We start from the raw sequence: 7554 nt of genomic DNA on the forward strand, positions 1-7554 counted from the left end.
CTATTCTATTCTATTCCATTCCATTCCATTCCATTCCATTCCATTCCATTCCATTCCATTCCATATTTTTTATTCTATTCTATTCTATTCTATTCTATTCTATTCTATTCTATTCTATTCTATTCTATTCTATTCTATTCTATTCTATTCTATTCTATTCTATTCTATTCTATTCTATTCTATATTCTATTCTATTCTATATTCCATTCTATATACTATATCCTAAATTCTATTCTATTCTGTTCTATTCTGTTCTGTTCTATTCTATTCTATTCTATTCTATTCTATTCTATTCTATTCTATTCTATTCTATTCTATTCTATTCTATTCTATTCTATTCTATTCTATTCTATTCTATTCTATTCCATTCCATTCCATTCCATTCCATTCCATATTTTTTATTCTATTCTATTCTATTCTATTCTATTCTATTCTATTCTATTCTATTCTATTCTATTCTATTCTATTCTATTCGACTCGACTCGACTCGACTCGACTCGACTCGACTCTATTTATTCTATTCTATTCTATTCTATTCTATTCTATTCTATTCTATTCTATTCTATTCTATTCTATTCTATTCTATTCTATTCTATTCTATTCTATTCTATTCTATTCTATTCTATTCTATTCTATTCCATTCCATTCCATTCCATATTTTTTATTCTATTCTATTCTATTCTATTCTATTCTATTCTATTCTATTCTATTCTATTCTATTCTATTCTATTCTATTCTATTCTATTCTATTCTATTCTATTCCATTCCATTCCATTCCATTCCATTCCATATTTTTTATTCTATTCTATTCTATTCTATTCTATTCTATTCTATTCTATTCTATTCTATTCTATTCTATTCTATTCTATTCTATTCTATTCTATTCTATTCTATTCCATTCCATTCCATTCCATTCCATTCCATATTTTTTATTCTATTCTATTCTATTCTATTCTATTCTATTCTATTCTATTCTATTCTATTCTATTCTATTCTATTCTATTCTATTCTATTCTATTCTATTCTATTCTATTCCATTCCATTCCATTCCATTCCATTCCATTCCATTCCATATTTTTTATTCTATTCTATTCTATTCTATTCTATTCTATTCTATTCTATTCTATTCTATTCTATTCTATTCTATTCTATTCTATTCTATTCTATTCTATTCTATTCTATTCTATTCTATTCTATTCTATTCCATTCCATTCCATTCCATTCCATTCCATTCCATATTTTTTATTCTATTCTATTCTATTCTATTCTATTCTATTCTATTCTATTCTATTCTATTCTATTCTATTCTATTCTATTCGATTCGACTCGACTCGACTCGACTCGACTCGACTCTATTTATTCTATTCTATTCTATTCTATTCTATTCTATTCTATTCTATTCTATTCTATTCTATTCTATTCTATTCTATTCTATTCTATTCTATTCTATTCTATTCTATTCCATTCCATTCCATTCCATTCCATTCCATTCCATATTTTTTATTCTATTCTATTCTATTCTATTCTATTCTATTCTATTCTATTCTATTCTATTCTATTCTATTCTATTCTATTCGACTCGACTCGACTCGACTCGACTCGACTCGACTCTATTTATTCTATTCTATTCTATTCTATTCCATTCCATTCCATTCCATTCCATTCCATTCCATATTTTTTATTCTATTCTATTCTATTCTATTCTATTCTATTCTATTCTATTCTATTCTATTCTATTCGATTCGACTCGACTCGACTCGACTCGACTCGACTCTATTCTATTCTATTCTATTCTATTCTATTCTATTCTATTCTATTCTATTCTATTCTATTCTATTCTATTCTATTCTATTCTATTCTATTCTATTCTATTCTATTCTATTCTATTCTATTCTATTCTATTCCATTCCATTCCATTCCATTCCATATTTTTTATTCTATTCTATTCTATTCTATTCTATTCTATTCTATTCTATTCTATTCTATTCTATTCTATTCTATTCTATTCTATTCGACTCGACTCGACTCGACTCGACTCTATTTATTCTATTCTATTCTATTCTATTCTATTCTATTCTATTCTATTCTATTCTATTCTATTCTATTCTATTCTATTCTATTCTATTCTATTCTATTCTATTCCATTCCATTCCATTCCATTCCATATTTTCTATTCTATTCTATTCTATTCTATTCTATTCTATTCTATTCTATTCTATTCTATTCTATTCTATTCCATTCCATTCCATTCCATTCCATTCCATTCCATTCCATTCCATTCCATATTTTTTATTCTATTCTATTCTATTCTATTCTATTCTATTCTATTCTATTCTATTCTATTCTATTCTATTCTATTCTATTCTATTCTATTCTATTCTATTCGACTCGACTCGACTCGACTCGACTCGACTCGACTCGACTCGACTCTATTTATTCTATTCTATTCTATTCTATTCTATTCTATTCTATTCTATTCTATTCTATTCTATTCTATTCTATTCTATTCTATTCTATTCTATTCTATTCCATTCCATTCCATTCCATTCCATTCCATTCCATTCCATTCCATTCCATTCCATTCCATTCCATATTTTTTATTCTATTCTATTCTATTCTATTCTATTCTATTCTATTCTATTCTATATTCTATATTCTATTCTATTCTATTCTATTCTATTCTATTCTATTCTATTCTATTCTATTCTATTCTATTCTATTCTATTCCATTCCATTCCATTCCATTCCATTCCATTCCATTCCATATTTTTTATTCTATTCTATTCTATTCTATTCTATTCTATTCTATTCTATTCTATTCGACTCGACTCGACTCGACTCGACTCGACTCGACTCGACTCTATTTATTCTATTCTATTCTATTCTATTCTATTCTATTCTATTCTATTCTATTCTATTCTATTCTATTCTATTCTATTCTATTCTATTCTATTCTATTCTATTCCATTCCATTCCATTCCATTCCATTCCATTCCATATTTTTTATTCTATTCTATTCTATTCTATTCTATTCTATTCTATTCTATTCTATTCTATTCTATTCTATTCTATTCTATTCGACTCGACTCGACTCGACTCGACTCGACTCGACTCTATTTATTCTATTCTATTCTATTCTATTCTATTCTATTCTATTCTATTCTATTCTATTCTATTCTATTCTATTCTATTCTATTCTATTCTATTCTATTCCATTCCATTCCATTCCATATTTTTTATTCTATTCTATTCTATTCTATTCTATTCTATTCTATTCTATTCTATTCTATTCTATTCTATTCTATTCTATTCTATTCTATTCTATTCCATTCTATTCCATTCCATTCCATTCCATTCCATTCCATTCCATTCCATTCCATTCCATTCCATATTTTTTATTCTATTCTATTCTATTCTATTCTATTCTATTCTATTCTATTCTATTCTATTCTATTCTATTCTATTCTATTCTATTCTATTCTATTCTATTCTATTCTACTCGACTCGACTCGACTCGACTCTATTTATTCTATTCTATTCTATTCTATTCTATTCTATTCTATTCTATTCTATTCTATTCTATTCTATTCTATTCTATTCTATTCTATTCTATTCTATTCTATTCCATTCCATTCCATTCCATTCCATTCCATTCCATTCCATATTTTTTATTCTATTCTATTCTATTCTATTCTATTCTATTCTATTCTATTCTATTCTATTCTATTCTATTCTATTCTATTCTATTCTATTCTATTCTATTCTATTCTATTCTATTCTATATTCTATATTCTATTCTATTCTATTCTATTCTATTCTATTCTATTCTATTCTATTCTATTCTATTCTATTCTATTCTATTCTATTCTATTCTATTCTATTCTATTCTATTCCATTCCATTCCATTCCATTCCATTCCATATTTTTTATTCTATTCTATTCTATTCTATTCTATTCTATTCTATTCTATTCTATTCTATTCTATTCTATTCTATTCTATTCTATTCTATTCTATTCTATTCCAGTCCAGTCCAGTCCATTCCATATTTTTTATTCTATTCTATTCTATTCTATTCTATTCTATTCTATTCTATTCTATTCTATTCTATTCTATTCTATTCTATTCTATTCTATTCTATTCTATTCTATTCTATTCTATTCTATTCTATTCCATTCCATTCCATTCCATTCCATTCCATATTTTTTATTCTATTCTATTCTATTCTATTCTATTCTATTCTATTCTATTCTATTCTATTCTATTCTATTCTATTCTATTCTATTCTATTCTATTCCATTCCATTCCATTCCATTCCATATTTTTTATTCTATTCTATTCTATTCTATTCTATTCTATTCTATTCGACTCGACTCGACTCGACTCGACTCGACTCGACTCTATTTATTCTATTCTATTCTATTCTATTCTATTCTATTCTATTCTATTCTATTCTATTCTATTCTATTCTATTCTATTCTATTCTATTCCATTCCATTCCATTCCATTCCATTCCATTCCATTCCATTCCATATTTTTTATTCTATTGTATTCTATTCTATTCTATTCTATTCTATTCTATTCGACTCGACTCGACTCGACTCGACTCGACTCGACTCTACTCTACTCTACTCTACTCTATTCTATTCTATTCCATTCCATTCCATTCCATTCCATTCCATTCCATTCCATTCCATTCCATTCCATATTTTTTATTCTATTCTATTCTATTCTATTCTATTCTATTCTATTCTATTCTATTCTATTCTATTCTATTCTATTCTATTCTATTCTATTCTATTCTATTCTATTCTGTTCTGTTCTGTTCTATTCTATTCTATTCTATTCTATTCTATTCTATTCTATTCTATTCTATTCTATTCTATTCTATTCCATTATTTCCACCCGGTGCCCTTTTCACTCCTGGAGGTCAAATGGAAAATCCCCAGGGCTCCACCACGGCTCCACTCTCTCGTCCTCGGCTAATCCTCCTGGTAGGACATCGGTTAATCTTTAACAGCCGGGCTGGAGCCCAGGAGACCCTAACTCTCCTCTCTGCTTCTCTGCTCAGACCGGGGAGAAGATCTCGGAGCCATGTTCCGGGGCTGTTCCAGCGCGGGCCCCCGGCTGTGGTGGCTCCCGGTGGTGGTCGCGGCGACCTTCCTTCTTGTGGCTTTCGCCAGGCTGCTGGAGGGAGCGGAGGGAGGTGAGGAACCGGGCCAGAGCCAGGTGGGTACAATCTGGGGTTTAGTAATCTAGGGTTAGAGGTCTCTTCTCACCATCCGTGGAATTCTTCTCCCCCCCCCCGTGGGAAAGAAGCCACGGATGAAAAGTCACCCAGGAGAGAAGCCGCTTGGAAGGATGGAGAACTTTCCGGAGAGCGAGGAACGGCTTGCCACCCGAAGCTTTTTGGGCGCTCCCTCAGGGGAGGTTTCTTAAGAAGAGACAAAAAGGGACTGCCGTTTGCCTGAGAGGGTCGGAGGTCGTCTGCTTGAGCGGGGGGTGGGGGTGGGGGGTGAGACTGAATGACCTCCGGGGTCCCTTCCAACCCCGTCGTTCTGTGATTCCGCAAGGGTCTCCTGCTCGAGCAGGCGGGTTGGACTAGATGTCCTCCGAGGTCGCTTCCAACACTCGTTCCGCAAGGGTCTCCCGCTCGAGCAGGGGGGTTGGACTAGATGACCTGCGAGGTCCCTTCCAATTCTGTCATTCTGTGATTCTGCAAGGATCTCCTGCTCGAGCAGGGGGGTTGGGCTAGATGACCTCCGAGGTCCCTTCCAACACTCGTTCCACAAGGGTCTCCTGCTCGAGCGGGGGGGTTGGACTAGATGACCTCGGAGGTCCCTTCCAACACTGCCATTCCACAAGGGTCTCCTTCTTGAGCAGGGGGGTTGGACTAGATGTCCTCCAAGGTCCCTTCCAACACTCATTCCACAGTGGTCTCCTTCTTGAGCAGGGGGGTTGGACTAGATGTCCTCCAAGGTCCCTTCCAACACTCATTCCACAAGGGTCTCCTTCTTGAGCAGGGGGTTGGACTAGATGTCCTCCGAGGTCCCTTCCAACACTCATTCCACAGTGGTCTCCTTCTTGAGCAGGGGGGTTGGACTAGATGTCCTCCAAGGTCCCTTCCAACACTCATTCCACAAGGGTCTCCTTCTTTAGCAGGGGGTTGGACTAGATGTCCTCCGAGGTCCCTTCCAACACTCGTTCCGCAAGGGTCTCCTGCTCGAGCAGGGGGGTTGGACTAGATGACCTGCGAGGTCCCTTCCAATTCTGTCATTCTGTGATTCTGCAAGGATCTCCTGCTCGAGCAGGCGGGTGGGACTAGATGTCCTCCGAGGTCCCTTCCAACACTCGTTCCACAAGGGTCTCCTGCTCGAGCGGGGGGGTTGGACTAGATGACCTCGGAGGTCCCTTCCAACACTGCCATTCCACAAGGGTCTCCTTCTTGAGCAGGGGGGTTGGACTAGATGTCCTCCAAGGTCCCTTCCAACACTCATTCCACAGTGGTCTCCTTCTTGAGCAGGGGGTTGGACTAGATGTCCTCCAAGGTCCCTTCCAACACTCGTTCCACAAGGGTCTCCCGCTCGAGCAGGGGGGTTGGACTAGATGACCTCGGAGGTCCCTTCCAACACTGCCATTCCACAAGGGTCTCCTTCTTGAGCAGGGGGGTTGGACTAGATGTCCTCCAAGGTCCCTTCCAACACTCATTCCACAGTGGTCTCCTTCTTGAGCAGGGGGTTGGACTAGATGTCCTCCAAGGTCCCTTCCAACACTCATTCCACAAGGGTCTCCTGCTCGAGCAGGGGGTGGGACTAGAGGACCTCCGAGGTCCCTTCCAGCTCTGTCATTCTACAAGGGTCTCCCACTTGAGCAGAGGGTTGGACTAGATGTCCTCGGAGGTCCCTTCCAACTCTGCCGTTCCACAAGGGTCTCCTGCTTGAGCAGGGGGTCGACTAGAGGACCTCCGGGGTGCCTTCCATCGCTGCCATTCCGTGATTCTGTAAGGTTCTCCTGCTCGAGCGGTGGGTTGGACTAGATGACCTCCTGAGTCCCTTCCAACACTGCCATTCCACAAGGGTGTCCCGCTGGAGCAAGGGGTTGGACTAGATGACCTCGGAGGTCCCTTCCAACTCTTCATTCCACAGTGGTCTCCTTCTTGAGCAGGGGGTTGGACTAGATGTCCTCCAAGGTCCCTTCCAACACTCATTCCACAAGGGTCTCCTGCTCGAGCAGGGGGTTGGACTAGATGACCTCGGAGGTCCCTTCCAACACTCATTCCACAAGGGTCTGCTGCTTGAGCAGGGGGTGGGGCTAGAGGACCTCCGAGGTCCCTTCCAGCTCTGTCATTCTGCAAGGGCCTCCCGCTTGAGCAGAGGGTTGGACTAGATGTCCTCGGAGGTCCCTTCCAACTCTGCCATTCCACAAGGGTCTCCTGCTCGAGCAGAGGGTTGAACTAGATGACCTCCGGGGTGCCTTCCATCGCTGCCATTCCGTGATTCTGTAAGGTTCTCCTGCTCGAGCGGGGGGTTGGACTAGATGACCTCCTGAGTCCCTTC

This window comes from Vipera berus (assembly GCF_964194415.1).
Source record: "Vipera berus genome assembly, chromosome: Z".
Classification (NCBI taxonomy): Eukaryota; Metazoa; Chordata; class Lepidosauria; order Squamata; family Viperidae; genus Vipera; species Vipera berus.